Consider the following 16381-nt stretch of genomic DNA (forward strand, 5'->3'; position numbering starts at 1 on the left):
TTAAGTTTATAAACTTAAAAAGAAAAGATGATATTCCAGCTGCAGGAACACGTCACTGGAACTGGAATTATTTATCTGTGAAGAACATGGACGATCCAGCCGCGTTTAAAATGACTGAACGTGGAGACTTGAATCCAGTCGAGTCCAGGAGAAGACGAGGACAAGAGACCAAGTCTGGGACATTTAACATCAGATCAGATCAGGGCTGGGAAAACTGGATGGGGACGTCAGTCAGTCGGTCAAACCTCAGCATCAAACCGGCTGATTGGTGGAACCATCGTCCAATCAGAAGACTGGTTCGTGACCACATAGATGTCCCAGAATTCCCCCTTCTGTCCAGTTCTTCTCGGGCGTCAGATTTTAGATTCATGGAGTTTCCAGAGATTTTATTAAGTAGTTCCAGATCCTTCAAATGGAGACGGACTTAAAGAAGATTCTCTGCAGCCCTAAAATAAGCCGCCTCTTTAACAGCCGGCCAATCAGAGCGCAGAAACCACATGAAACTAAAGAAGGGTGAGGGTTTTTTTTTTTTTTTTTTTTTAATAAAATATTCCGTCCTCAATAAAACCTTGACCCAAGCAGAAAGAAAAGATGCACATCCAACGCCCTGCATGTCGGCCCCAGTCCAGACCAGCTCCTCGTGGAGCTCAACCGTCAAAATCAATATTATAGAATAGTTTTGTCAGAGAGAGAAAAATGCCAGAGAAGATAAGAAAGAGCAGCTGAGGAAAGGAAAGGTTTTATTTTTTACTCCGGGCCGAAGCAGAAGAGGAGGAAACCGAGGAAGAGATGATTGAGAAGGAACAAGACGAGGACGCGAGGTACTTCTCCAACAGATGAGTTTTCAACGTCGGACACTTGGAGGAGGAGAGTGACTGTCTCTTTCTGACTGGAGTGGGAAGGTCATTTCAGATTTGAGGAGGAGACGGGAGGAAGACTGAGGGGTACTGATGAAGGAGAGTCAGGTTTAACAGGCTGGTCACAGATTCACGAAGCCTCGGTCAGACCTTCGACCGTCTCGGCAGTTTAGTCGCTCGGCATAAGAAATTCAAGGAAGCTGCTGTGGGCTCTGAATTTAACAGATTCTTAACATCTACTGAATTCTGTTTAGTGGCCGGTGGCAAGAACATCAAGAGCCAAATGTCCTGATCACTTCATCGGTTAATTGTTAAAAGTTTTATCCGACCTCCAGCCCCAAACCCAAAAACGTGGAATTTAAAATTCAAACATAATGACGACGTGAATCTGTCAATGAAAACCAAACATGAGAAACTCACACTTATACCTGAAGTTTTACCAAATGATACTAGTGACAGTAGACGGTTTTTATTATATTCTGCCATTAATTAGCTGTGACTGAGTAACTTCTACAGGATAATCTGGATTCATGTCATCACCATTCATACTGGTTACGATGCTAACCACTGCTAAAGGTTGCTAACACCCACTTAGAGCGGAAGGTAACTGGAAATCTCCCTGGTTTAGTTTAAGAGGTCTTTATGTGCAGAAAACAAACTACTGGGAAGCAGCACTGACATGTTAGCCATTAGCATCACCATTAGCATCTGCTCAAGTCTCCTACATGATAAATAATGGCTACCACCAGGCTTTGACCACCAACCACCTATCAAGACTAAACTCCTAGGAACAGTCCAGATATTCAGCGTCTCAGCTACAGCTGCGAGTAGCTTCAGTTTTAGTAAGTTTACAACAACACAAGGTACAAGCTTCCCTCTCCACACAACATGACCTTATTGGACTGAATCCAGTCGACTCTACGAGAGGACAAGGACAGACTTTAGACTTTCTACAGGAGAGAATGTCAGGACAATAAAGATCAGATCAGGACTCAATATTAAAAGTTTGGTAACACACCAACATAGACTGATTAAAGTGTAGCCAGCACGGCGTCACACAGTGGTTAGTGGGAAACCATCGTGCCACGTGGCTGTCATCATGAATTTGTTCATAAATTAAGTGAGATTTTAATCGTTTTCTTATAGACGTCTGTAAAATCAGGTTTTATTGCTTTTGATGACAAAAAGGAGCCACCTTTGATGATCATTAGATGGCATGCAGGGTTGGCTTTGTTTCAATCTTACCACACAGACATTTACCGGCAGGCACAACCAGAGAGCAAAATTCAAGTGAAACTGAAGGTGTGCCGGATAATTGGTGTTTTGTTGCCAGATCAAACTCCTGTTGAGCAGGAAGTGTTGTTACTACCAGCTGGACTGGCTCAGTTTGATTACATCTGGTTGATTTCTTTGGTGCTTCTATTAAATGTGTCAAGTAAAACAGCAAGAGGAGTGGCTGATGAATTTGGAAAACCATCTGCTGCTGTGACTGGTGAAGAAAGACAGAAGTTCGTTTCCTGCCGTGGCGATGAGTCAGCCAGAAAAATGGCAGGATGGCGCAAGCCCGGTACTGTGCAAGCCCAAAAATAGTCCGCCGCGGTTTACGCCATGTCTACACTTCACCAAAACGAGGAATTTTCAGCCACATGAGAAAGTAAAGAGGGAAACTAACGAGCCTGAGTTTGGCTGCTCTTTGCCCAAGTTTATACCTCCCTGTGTCTCTGTGTACTGTCTGACTACAGAACATACCACAGTCGGGACGGGAACAAAAGACAGTAAAGGTAAAAAACACCACTGTGTTTGTGCTGGACTAGTTTTCTTTCCAAGTTTACATTTTGCTTCCCGTCCCATCTCTACTGCAAGCTTTCCATTGTATATACGGCGTCTAATGAAGCAGGAACGCTGCAAAAATAACAAAGACATGCAGCTGAAATGTTCCTGATCCTTCTCCACTGTGTAGGTTATGAATGTAAGAACAGGAGCACCAGCTAGAAACGTTTAAGACCAACTAAAAAGGGTTTTACCACCTGACTAATAAGGGATTTCAAGGCAACAACACTCCAGTTTGCTCTTATTTTGAAGAGCATTCAGGTCCTTTGACTGATGAGAGTGTGCTGCTCTGGAATGAAGTGAAGCTGTAATGGCTCTTTATCTTTTAGAGTCGCACAAGCTCAGTGTGAAATATTAACGTGGATGTTAGGTAGCAGACCAGCGGGAGCTCGACTCTCGGCACAGATCCGGAGTCTGTCTCTTCACGGCTCTACCAGCGGAGAAGAAAGAGGTCACTATGACAAATACCTGCAGAACACTGACCTGCATACAGCGCAGCTCTGCAGGGCGGCAACAGGAAAGAATAAAAGCTGCTCAGCCCCAGTGGCTTCAACACATCCAGACAAAAGACTCCAGGTCATGTAGCAATCGCTTCATGTTTGACAATTTGAGATTGACGCGTGGATTCAGAAGTGAATGTCAGAGAAACCCAGCGAAGAGCTAAAGATGCACTGGAGGTGGAACCGGTTTGGGTCAAGGAATCAAGGAAGAAGTGAAGCAAGAATCAAAAAGAAACGATCTGCATGTTTGAGCTCCTCATTTGTTCTGAGGACGGACGTCAGAGGTCATCATCAGGGGAGGAGCCACGAACACTAGTCAACATTTAAACCAACGCCTGGATCAGTGCAAGAGAAACATCTACAGCCCCGTTCAGACCTCACATTCACCTGCCCTGATCTGAGCTGGTCTCCAGAGTCCAGGTGTGAACACTGATCTGGTCTCAGTCCACATGTGGAGGTGGTCTGGACCCATGTGACCTCAGTCTTTTGGTTCTGGGTCCCAGTAAAAACCTGACCTCATCCATCCACTGGTAGAAATGAACCTGAGTCAGTGACGAGACTTTAAAAGATTCTGGACCTGGAGTTGAGAACCAGACGGAAATAGAAACTAATCTGAACCAGAATCAACTTGTGACATGACTGAATGTGTGATTCTGTCACATCATGTGGTAAATTATTGATGTGATCATGTATAAAGGAGCTCAGTCACACTGAGCCTCATCACATGTACAAGCTGTAAAATAACTAACATCAGGACACACAACACACAGCACTGTTCTTGGTTCTGAAACAGCGGTAGAAGGTTATACATTAGAGACCATGGCTGGTAAAATATTCTAACGTCTTTTTTTTATACATGGCACCGATGTTGATGTTGATGACAGATGGACCTTAAACATCCATCCAAAGGACTCTTCATCTATGAGTATATTCAACTGATACAGATAAAAAACTAGAGCAACAAAGAATGTGGGTGGAAGCTAAAAGTTTCTTCCACTGATCCCAGGTGGTGACTGTACCATGAACCCTGAACCCATCATCTCTGACTCCTCACTGACTATGTTCAATACATTACATTAAAACTAAATCAAAATAAAAAGGGGGCATCCAGGTTCAGGTTTTCGACCCTGGTATTTGGGAGTTCCTGTCACGATGAGTCAAACTGAGTGAAGCTCTGTCAGTTTCTGGTTCACATGAAGTTTACTCGACTTCTCTCTGACACCAGCGCTGACATAAAGAAGCAGCTCCCTCACTAATGCTTTGAATGGCCAATCCCGACCTTCTGTCACTAAACGCCAACACAGACGCGTTCATGAGCATCAGGAATGTTGCTTCTAAGACTCTGGGACACATGGTGACGTCTTCAGAGAATTATTTGGAGACGATAACCGGACGTGTTTCTGAAGCAGTTTCTTTTCTGAGCGCAGACATTTGTTGATTCCTGGTCAGGAATTCTGTAGCTCAGATTCTTTTAATGGCGCCGGTGCTGAGTCTAATGGTAGTAACTCAGATATGAGTGCTAGCTAATGTTTAATTAGCTTAGCCTCCTTAGCTCTGTTGCTGTGAAGACGATGCTGTTCTTCACCTGCATGGATGGAACGTGTGGTGTCACTGGTGCCTGACGGACCCACGACACTGGTTTTATTATTTAGTTCATGTTGGTTCATTATTTCTTAGTCTTAGTCGTATTTATATTATTTAAATTAATATTCTGTTTAACTTGCACATCACAAAACGTCTTTAGATTTAAAAGGCTCCGTTTGTGGACACAGTTTGGATGTTTTCCACTGTTGAAGCACCGGTATCTCAGAGAACCGGTATCAGGTAGAACCTGAACCAGACCTACTCAGGACGTCATGTGACTGATCACAGCGTCAGTTTTCATCCTGATTCCAGTCGTCACAAAGACGCTCCCTCTAAAAGTGTGGACGGGAGAGTTTGGTGAGCAGAGGACCGTCTTCACCGGCTGCGTCTGAATCATTTGAGACGAAGGAGCCTCCGTCGGGGAGTATCACGTTCAGGCTGGAGCGACTCCGGCCTCGGCGGCAGCAGCCGGGCTGAGTGATGTCTGTTCTGAAGCTGAACCAGCGACCTCCATCAATAAGACCGATAAACACAACCCAGGATGGATGGTTTATGGAGCAGAGATGTTTTTCTTCTTACTGTCCGACCGAGTGTTCCCGAAAAACACCGCGTCCTTACAGCAATCGAGCAATTTCAAAAAATATTTGGGAGAACATTTTTTGAAGCTTTTCTGTGTTTGTGGAAAGAAGCAATCATGTCGGCACTTACGCGAGTCAACAAACAGAACGGTTTTATCCCGTCAACACTCAGCGGCCTGAGAGCAAACCTCACAGCAACATGACGGGATGCGTCAATGATCAATCCGTCTCCAGCCTGATCCATGGCTGTGATCAGGGACCAGCCGTTTCCATGGAGACAGAGGCAGGTGATGGGATCAGATGTTAAACATCACTGTAGGAGTTTAGGTTTTCTGGTGACGTGGAGCATTAAATCCAATGGAAACAGAACAGAAGAAGAAGTAGATGATGATCTCGATTTATCTTCTTCTTTTATACCGTCCCGGTTCTCCTGTTATTTAGCAATGTGGTTGCAATGCATTGTGGGATCCCCCCCGACTCAGGCTAGAACTACATTTCACAAACAAAAACTGAGCTGCAGCCGGTGGTTGGATAAAGTTTTACAGATTCCTCCGACTTTATATCCAAACATGCCATCGTCTTATTTTATCTAACAGCAGCAGTCGAGTCACGATATGTAATTATAATGTTGTCTCATTAAAAGCTTCCACTTCAGAAGCAGAGAGTGCTCACATAAATAAAAGACAGAATTTAATCCGACACGCACCAACCAATCCATGATATTACCAGTATTATCATCATTATCATCATCATCATCATCATCATCATCCAGGATTCATTTCTAATTCCCACCAATTTAGGCCAAAACTGCTGGGGGGTTACATCATATCGTGTGCCAGTTGGCCTCCGACAAACCTGGCAACCGAGACGCAACAAACTGCAAATAAATCAAACGAATGGCGCTGCCGAACGACGGAGACGTCCCACAGGTCAGGACCACCAGCCAAGACTGAGGAGGACGAGGAGGAGGAGGAAGGTTTCAGCTGTTCATCAGGTAACAAATGACTTCCCACCAACTCAGGAGGAGGATTAATTGTCATCTAGTGTGAAATAAATAAATAAGTGGCCCTTTTGTTTGGGTTCTGGCAACACAAGCGAAGACAAAGTAGAAGTTGGAGAAATGGAACTCTGTATATATTTATATTTCAAGTCCAGGATGTAGTATATTAAATTAATAAAAACAGGAGACAACATCCAAAAATCTGAAACACCCCAATAAAACAAACCGAATAAAAAAGGTAAATCAATCTCGCCTTAAAAGATCTGATGTCAAATAATAAAATCGATTTTTATTTTGTTAAATTAAATTTTCGAACCAGAACCATCGGGACTAAAAGCTGGTTGGAGTTTAGGACTAGAACATTTCTGGAATGGAGAACACAAGGAAAGACTCCAGGACCAACTCCAGCACATTTAACATCAGATCAGGACTCAACAATAAAAGTTTGGAATTGGACCAGGCGCAAATTTACCCACAATGCCTTGTGTGTGTGTGTCAATGTCATCACATATCAGTATCAGATAAAACCTGGACCAGACCTAGTCGCTGGGTAAACTTTGAGAAGATGCAGCTTTAAACGCCACAAGACATTAAGCCCCGCCCCCAAATTAGACAATTTCCAACTTTGTTTCTGTTGAACAGAAAACGGGGCCGGGGCGGATTTGAAGTTCTCGTGAGCAAGGCATCACCCCCGCCTCGTGGATCCGGAGGAGTTTGCAGGCCTGATGTGTTTTTGGCCCCCAGGTGTGAACACGAGGAAACATATGAATATCAATGAGGATGTGAGATGGAAAAAAAAAAAAAAAAAAAGGCAACTGTGCTCAGTGAGCTTCTTCTGGATAAATGAGGGTTTGAAACAAGGTTCAAATTAACGATCCAGACATGAGGAGGAGGAGGAGGTGAAGGAGGAGGAGGAGGAGGAGGAGGAGGTTCTCCAGCAAATCACAGTTCAGAGAGGGAAGCTAATCTGAGGCGTTTTTTGTCTGATGAGCCCATCAGTGCTGCTGGTCACTCATGTGTTGAGTAATTGAGAAACACACACACTGAGGCTTTAATGAGAAAATAAGCATTCCTTCCTCCGTCTTCATGAATAAAAATGACTTCTTGGGGATTTAAGAAAAGAGAAATCTAAATAAAATAAGCAGCGCTAACAAACACGCCGTCTGTTTTTTTTTTTTATTCCAGTTAAAATCAGTGGCACCTTCTTTCAGCCGATGATTGACGACACAAAGCACAAACGCGTTCGGTGACTTTTTATTTTCTGTTTTTTTAAGGCTGCTCAGTAAATTATGTCAAAATGACACTTTCACAGACTGGTGGCTGCATGAATATGTTTTAGATCATTTTCTCCCTCCAAATAAAAACCAACCTCAAGTATTTATTCTTTATTTCCGTCTAAATAGTGAAACTGATCAGTTTGATGCGTCGACACAACGACCAAATTAACCAAATTAATTATCAGGACAAATCATTAGGAAAGACATGATATCGATTCATAAAACCCTTCCTTCCTTCCTTCCTTCCTTCCTTCCTTCCTTCCTTTCCATCTGGTTCCTAAATGTGGATCATGTCTCCAAGTCTCCTTCCATGTGGTCCTGGTTCTGGTCCAGTTGTAGGTAAAGATCCATCAGAGACAGCAGCTGATACAGTATTGTACTGACCACATGGTGGCGCTGCAGCTGATTCACACTCAGACTGAGACCAGATCTCCAGTTCTGGCTGAGGACACATTTTAATTAATGAAGACCAGGTAGATGGACCAGGTGAGACCAGGAAGCTGGAACTAAAATGCGTCTCTGAGGTCATGTGACCTTCCTGTGGGCGGAGCCACCACGTTGGTCAGTGATTGGACGACTCGTCGCTCGTTTGCTTTGTTTCTATAACGATGTGACAGATAAACGGGGCTGAAGCCTGTTTCCCGGCGGCATTAATATTAATGAGCTCGGAGCCGCTGGCGTCAGCACAACCAGGACGTTTAGCTTCTTCTTCTTCTTCTTTCTGTCACCACAGTCGATTTTATTTAGATTTCTGGGAACTTGTCATCGAGACGTTCGTGAACTTAATTGAGAAATCTCCATTTTCCTCTTTGACCTGAGTCAAGTTTTCAAACGCTGATATTTTTGGACTCAATCTTTGTGCTTTTTTGTGCCAGTGTTCACTAACTGAAGAATCTGCAGCTCTTCTGCCAAAAGTTTCCTTCATTTCTTCCTTCCTGTCACATCTACGTCCCTTTATTTCTCCTTCCTTCCTTCCTTCACACATTTTTCTTTCCTCTTCCTTGCCTCCCTCCTTCCCCTTCTTTCCTTTAACTTCCTCATTCTTTCCTCTAACTTCCTTCTTTCCTTCCTTCACTGAACTTAATTGAGAAATCTCCACTTTCTGCTTTGACCTGAGTCAAGTTTTCTAACGCTGATATTTTTGGACTCGGTCTTTGTGCTTTTTTTGTGCCAGTGTTCGGTAACTGAAACACTGTTTTTTGCCGCTCTCCTGCCAAAAGTTAGAAACAATTACAAGTATTCAGTGTTTCCCTGGTTATTCTTGGCAGAACTCAGGCCACACGACTATTAATACGACTGGTCTTATTCCCTTTTCTCTACAACGATGTGATCGATTCCCCGTCAGGAGCGGACGGTTTGAGGACGGTCTGGGTCCACGGCCCGAGCGTTGGCCAACACAGGATAATAAATACATGAACGATGACTAAACAGAACGATAACGCGTCTGATGTGGTTTAAACGAGCTTAAACGAGAGGGTTATTTATTAAGAGAAATCAGATCTGAGCCGAACGGTTCGGGAGAACCACCATTAACGCTGGTGTTGCGTTCACTGACGAGGGAATTCTCCGACCGCGGAGTTGGAGCTTTTTAGGAAGGAAGAGGACGTAATCGTCTGGACAGAAAAACCTGTTAATTGACCACAATTAGTTCCAGAAAAGACACTTTGTTCGAGCGAGAGGAAGGAACGGGTTCTTGGGTTTTATTTGAACCAGACGACGGGTTCATACATGCGACGTCTGGTTAATTAGGTTTAGTCTCAGTGTGGAACACACAGAGTTCAGCTCTGTGACATCCTAAAGGAGGTTTCCTGGCGTCAGAACAGGACCAACTAGTTCAGCAGTTTTTGAATATTTCTTCACATGTAAATTGACAAAGCAGCTTAAAATAACCACATGAAGCGAACAGACGTGTGACTGGATTAAAGCTGCAGATCGTTATCATGAAGCTGAACTTCTTTCCTTCGAAGCCCAAACATGGAGGAACGCGGCGGCCGCCATCTTTAACGGCACCAGGTCAACCAAGAGGAAAACTGACACAAAATGATCAGTTCATCTGTTGGCGACGATCAACTTCAAACACACTTCAACATCGTTACTGCTGCTTTAATCACGTCCTGATTAAATATTACAGTTCGTAATAGAAATAATAAAAAGGAAAGAAAATCTTAGTCCAGACTCATAACACCAACGTGAAAGAACGACCAAAGTCTGACTGGAGCAAAACCTTAAACCACCGCTACAGCCAACGACACCAAACACGTAGCTTTCAGATTTGATCATTAACATTTGTTTACGCAGAAAATAAAAAGAAAAGTTTGAGCTAAAATTTGAGAAAGAGCGACTGAGTCTGGAAGAAGAAGAACCTGGTTCTAGTTCTAGTTTCAGTGGAGGAAAGTTTATCTGGAGTCTCTCTGTTGGAAACTGATTCTGCGCCTGCAAAGATCCACTGGACCAATCAGATGGTTTGGGGGCGGGGCTTACGAACCAAAACGATCTTTCTCTGTTTTTTCTTGGTGTCGTTTTGAGAATTTCTCCGTAAAGACGGATCTAAAACAGAGTCTGGATGTAGAAAAGCTGTCGTACGTAAAAGCAGGTGCATCAAAGCTTTTTATCTCATCATGGTGAAGCTGAGAATGAGCTGCTCTGTTACCGTTTTTATTTCTTTCTCCTTCATTTCTCTTGTTTATTCACATCTATACTGTTTAACTCAGTGTCTATATATTATAGTTATTGTGGGTAATAATCTGGTTCCTGAATGTGTCGTTTCGTTCCATCTCATGCTTCTGTTCGGTCGATAAAGACAAAAAAAAAATATCCTAGAATCATCGAATCCCCGTCACCGGCCTGTAGTTCACCACTGGTTGAGCAGGGGTGTCAAACATGAGGCCCGGGGGCCAAAAACCGGCCTCCCAGAGGGTCCAAACTGGTCCCTGGGTTAAATAAGCCAAAATGACACTGAAGATATCAGCTGAAAATATTTGATAAAATAAGTCCAGGCTCCATGTTTGATCAGGGAGGAGACTGAGCTTCATCCATCAGGATGGACACAAACATATTAACTCCACCTCTTTCCTGCACAGGGTTGCATCAGCCACTTTATGCATATTACATATTCTCATGCGCTACGTTGTGTTTCTCGTTAGTCTACTTCATATGTGCAGGATATATTCTTATATTTGATATATTCTAAATGTTTGCACACTGTGTTGACATGTCTCTGTTTAGCTGCTGCATCGTAGCCTCTGAGGAAGAACTTTTAATGTCAGAACTGACCATAAAGTTGATTTTTCACACTGAGACCAGGATTCAAAAAGGTTCCAGTCGCCAAAAAACGTGCGTTTCCATCGTGACGTTCGTCCTAAAGGTGGAAGAGTTTTGGTTTCACCATAAAATCTGACTCGTGTAAACGTGGCCTGAGACGTCTCATAATGAAATCCAGATGTTTCCAGACTCGGATTCTGATAAGAACTGAGTCCTGATGTAGACGAAGAAGAAAAAAAAAAAAAACACGACCGCTGAAACGGTAACGAGAGATTCACAAGCAGGGAACTAAAAACGATGGAACCAGATGCACGTCTGGGGTTAAATCTGGTTCTGAACAGTATCTCAGTCGATGTGGAACGTGGGTTTGGTCCAGAACAGTGATGTGAGAGTGTGATTGTGTATTTCCAGCGTGTGTGTGTGTGTGTGTTGAGTTTCCTCATGAAGAGCAGCAGCAGCAGCAGCGACGCTGAGGCCGGCGGACGCTCGCAAAGCAGCAACACACGGGAAAAATGTGAGCGTGTGAAATAAAAACATAAAAGGGAGAAGATTCAGCCGTCAGTTTGACACGGCAACAAAGAGCGTGTGTACGAGTGTGTGTAGCTGTCACGAGCCCTCACGACTGAATGCCACCGAGGGCAACGCACACACACACACACACACACACACACACACACACACACACACACACACACACAAAAACATAACAACTAAACACTGAACGAGCTCCTTTCTCTGTCGCTGCAAATAACAAAAAACACACTTTTTTCGCGGCCCTGTGATAATAAGACGACAACGACGTGACTGATGAAATGAGAGTGAGGACGGACGCGGGTCAGACGGCAGCAAGAAGAAATACCAAAATATCACAGCTGCACTTCCTAGAAACCAGCACAAATAAATAAAAAATAAAGGCAGAGATGTGTGTGTGTGTTGTTGTGATGTGTGTGTGTGTTGTTGTGTGTCTGCAGGCAGCCACGGAGCTGGAGAGCTGACTAGGAGACTGGCAGCATGACTGACTGATCCCTGCATCCATATCATAGGATTAAAAAGCCTGACACGCTGCAGATACAATGGAGGCAAAATATGAGACAAAAAAAAGAAAAAGTCGGTCAATGGGAAAGGAAATGTGATTATGAGCCAGGACAGGAGAGACAGGCAGATAATAAAAATAATAACACGAATAAAAAAAACCTGACACACTTTAACAGCTGGGAGGAGGTGGATGTTAAACGCTGTCGCCGGGCAGTATAGAGGAGGAGGAGGAGGAGGAGGAGGAGGAGGAGGAGGACGATGCCAAGCACGAGTCTCTCTCCGATGAATTTCCAGGAGCCAAGACACACTCGAGTCCCAGCGTCAGGGATGAGGTGGAGGCTGAAACCTGCCCAGACTCAGTTTACACACCTGTTCATCTAAGACCCACACAAATCTTCCTCCTGCACAACCTCCACCAGCCTCAGCAGGAGCAGGAGGAGGAGGAGGAGGAGGAGGAGGAGGAGGAGGAGGAGGAGGAGGAGGACGAGGAGGAGGACGAGGAGACGCCACTGAACGGTTTAATGACAGAAAATCAACCGGAGCAGAATTAGAAGGAGGACGAGAGAGACGGACGGAGGCCGGAAGAAAGTTTGAGAAAAGAGTTTAAAATGTGAAATAAATGAAAAATAAATGTGGAAATCCAGATTAAAACCACTGGAAAGACGTTTAAATGAGTGTTTTCACGTGGATCAGGTGATGTAACGACTTTTAAAAACGTGCACATGAAGCAGAACTGATTAAAATGCATAAGAATAATAATAATAAGAAGAATAAATCTGAAAAACCTTCAAAAGTCAGAAAGGAGCAGCTATTAATTTCAGATTTTATTGATATTTTATTTGCAGCCACTGACTCTCTAAAAATCTCCTGATTAGAATAAAAAAATAAAAGTTTAAAATGTAACATAAACGTATAAATTCCTCCGCGCGGCTCTAAAGTGTATGAACCGGTTTATATGTAGATCAGGCGACATTAAGGAAATTAAAATGATTTAAATGGAGCAAATGAACACAGCAGATAAATCTTCCTCTTACACAACCTGCAAAGGTCGAACCAGGACACGAACCAGCGCCATCGATTCAACGTGTTTCACTTTATTTCTGTTTCATTATATCTGCAGCCACCGAGTCTCTGAACATCACAAAACCAAAACCTGATTAGAATTATTCTTATTTTCTGCCGGGGAATGTTCAGCGTTTTACCAATTAGGGTGAAAAAAGTTGGAGAAAAGAGCAAATGAACGTATGAAACGCGTGTAAACAAGTATGAAAATGAGTTTCTATGTAAATCAGGCGACGATAAGAGAATTAAAACAATTAAACACTCGACTATTAATGAGTTTAAAGAGGAAATCATTCCTCTGAATAACAGGAATAAAAAATAAAACCAGATCTTCCTCCTTCCTCTACACAACCTTCAAAAGTCGCACCAGGACAAACTGATTCAATTTGTCTTTTCATTTATATTTAATCACATTTGCAGCGACTCAGTCGCTGAAAATCAACTGAGCTTCATTTAGAATCGATTAAAAGGTTGAAAATGTGGAATAAACCACAGAGTAAATGTACAGATTTCATTAAAGCGGCTGTAAACATGGACACGTGTGTGGATGAGGAGAATGAACCGTCCTGTTATTTATCTTTAACTCAGTGTTTAACGTCTCCAAATATACGATTAACGATTTTTTTGCTTCATATTTAATGACTTTGTGTAATTTAATGAGACACTGACACACACACGACATACGTTCTTATTGCTGATAATAGCTTTTTATGCAGAATGTTATAAATAACAGGAATATGAACTTAGAAATGACATGAAGACACTTAAACACGTCTTTCTAATTTAGGATTTTATGGACATCTGTAAATTTCCCTTTAGTTGTGTAACAGGTATTCTGGGTGGGGACTTTTATTTTTATTTAAAGATCTATGTAGGTAGTCAGCAAACAAACATCAAGAACCTGACACATTATTTTGGGAACATTTTTTAACTTGAACCGTTTTTTGGAGGTTTTAAATTCCTGGATTCCAATAGAGACAGTGATAAAAAGTGATGAAATTAAAGGGTTAAAATGATTAAAAACATTAATATAAAAGGGCAGAAGCAGGAACTCGGTCCTGTGAGCAGCCACAGAATGATAATCTTAGAAATAAACCTCTTTTAACAAACTTAATCCTCCTTTTCTCCGCGGATGAACTCGTTTAATGTAAATAACAAACTAACCACGAGCTGCGTTCAAGTTCAGCGAAATAAACCCCGTAAAAAAACAAAAAGAGGAAAAACGCAAATAAATTGTTAAATGTTGAAATTTAAAATTAAAATATGAAGAGTGCGTGTTGTAACGAGGTCTAATGAGAGAGAAGCGGTCGTGTTGGAGCCCAGCCTGCCGCCGTGGAGCCGGATGACGGCGGCTTCACCTCAGATGAACCCGACTGTCTGCTACCTAGCCCCGGGTGAACCCGAACCTAGAGCCGGGGACAACAACAACACTGGAGCCGGGGCTGACACTCGCTCCACAGCGGCACCAAAAACACACAAACACCCCGGGACTGCCCGCCGCTAACACGGAATAAGAGGAGTGGGGAGGGAGGGGGGGAACCGAGACGGAGGAGACGGAGGCGGCTCCAAACAAACACCTCTCCCCGACGTGGGCGCATCCAGAGGCGGACACCAGCCACGTTTCTCCCCGCTGCGGCTAAAGCTAAAGCGGCTAGCTCCACCGGGTCATTATTATTATTAGCACGGGGGGGCTAGCAGGCTAACGGCTAGCTCCACAGGCTAATGCGTTTGTTATTATTTTTGTTATTATGTGCACTTTCTCCGGGGGGGTGGAGAAAAAGTTGGCTCCTAAAATTAAAAAAAAAAAAAAAAAAAAAAAAAAAAAAAAAAAGACAAAACAAGAGAAAAGGAGCCGGTGACATTCACTTCTTCTCTGAGTTAAAATGCACCAGGAGGTCAGTCCCGGAGGCTCCAAAGTTACCTGACACACAGGTAAAGAAGTGGTTTGGTCCCGGGCTGAGCTCCGAGCGCGGTGGGCTCCCACTCTGAGGCGGGGATGGGGGAGAGGGGGGACGGGCGATAGCAGCGGCTGCAGCCGGGCCAGGGAGCAGGAGAGCCGGGGAAGAGCCGGCTCTGCAGCCCGGCCGGGGAGAGACCGGGGGAGAGACCGGGGAGAGCCGTGCAGCCGGGCGGCCAGTCCACCCGCAACCGATCCGCTTTAATAACTTCACTTTTGCGGCCACTTTTAGTGCAAATTCGTCCCCCCTCCTCCCCTCCACTCCGCAGGAGTTAAAAAAGGAGAAGTTTCCGCCGTGTCCTACCTGTGAGCGGCGTGTGTCTGCAGGCTGCGGCCGGCTGGAAGTTGATTTATTCCCAGATATCCAGAGTGGAGCGGTGCGGGGCGCATATAGCTAGCGCTGGGTACAGTAAAGATTGTAGCATAGCTAACCTAAAGACAACAGTAGAGAGCAGGAGGGAGAAAAAAAAGAGAAAGAGCCTCCTCGTTGCTCATAGGGGGGATCGACGACAAAAACCACATGATCTTTTACGTCAGCATACATTTGCATAGGATGCCAGATTTATGTTCTGCGTCCAGGTGACGGGGAGGGGGGAGAAAGACGCACAGAAAAGTTGTGGTGATCCAGATCCAGAGCTGCGGTGGCGGAGGCTCCGTGGCCGTGCAGCCGCTTCCCTCCTCCCCGCAGCCCGCATCAGCGCCACCAGACAACCCGGTGCGTGGGTCTGCGAGCGCACACCTGTCCGCACCGCGCCCGCCTCAGACTCTAACCTGCGGACGAGTCTCCACACACACTGATCATTATTTCATTTTCATGAAAACAAGTTTTTATTAAGTGTTTGAATTAAAAAAAAAAAAATAATAATAATAATAAAAGTTTCTTAAACTGAACATAGAAATATTAAGATGGAGTAAAAAATGTCAGTGCGTAAAAATGCATCCAGGGAAACACCTGTTTGATCCTGGAGCTGACCTCCCCCCCACCTCCTCCACCCCGACACCACCCCCCCTGAACGCAGCATCCTTCCTCATCACATCATCATCATCAGCTCATGTTAAAGCTGCGATGCTGTGAAATAAGGACGTAAAGTTTCTGCTGCTGTGTCTGTTTCTCCAGACTCGTTTATCTGGGAGAAATTCTTCTTCTTGTCGCAGATCAGACGCGATAAATGTGGAGACGCGATGGGGGAGGAAAAGATGGCGCAGGGCGACGCCTTCAGGCCGAGCGGGGAACTGCAGCTACATTAAAATAAATCGGAAACAATTTGACTTTATCTAACTTCACCTTCATTTATTTATTTATTTATTTATTGATGTTTTGAGGCAGATTAAAATTTAAACCACCATTAGATTATTTATTATTCTTACACCATTCTAACTAGGAACTGTGTTTATTTATTGATAGTATTATTTATCGTGGGCTAACACACGTAGCACTTT

The 16381-nt window shown here is 43.9% G+C and overlaps 1 protein-coding gene across 1 annotated transcript in view; it reads right to left on the reverse strand.

Annotated features, from left to right (window-relative positions):
* Window positions 1-15724, reverse strand: part of LOC125019866 (zinc fingers and homeoboxes protein 2-like) — a 95069-nt gene extending 79345 nt beyond the window's left edge. Inside the window, exon 1 of the mRNA XM_047604868.1 lies at window positions 15246-15724. The gene's annotated coding sequence lies outside the window, so the exon portion shown is untranslated. The remainder of the gene's footprint in view (window positions 1-15245) is intronic.
* Window positions 15725-16381: the final 657 nt, after the last annotated feature.

The sequence above is a fragment of the Mugil cephalus genome, chromosome 14, assembly GCF_022458985.1.
Source record: "Mugil cephalus isolate CIBA_MC_2020 chromosome 14, CIBA_Mcephalus_1.1, whole genome shotgun sequence".
In the NCBI taxonomy this organism is placed as follows: Eukaryota; Metazoa; Chordata; class Actinopteri; order Mugiliformes; family Mugilidae; genus Mugil; species Mugil cephalus.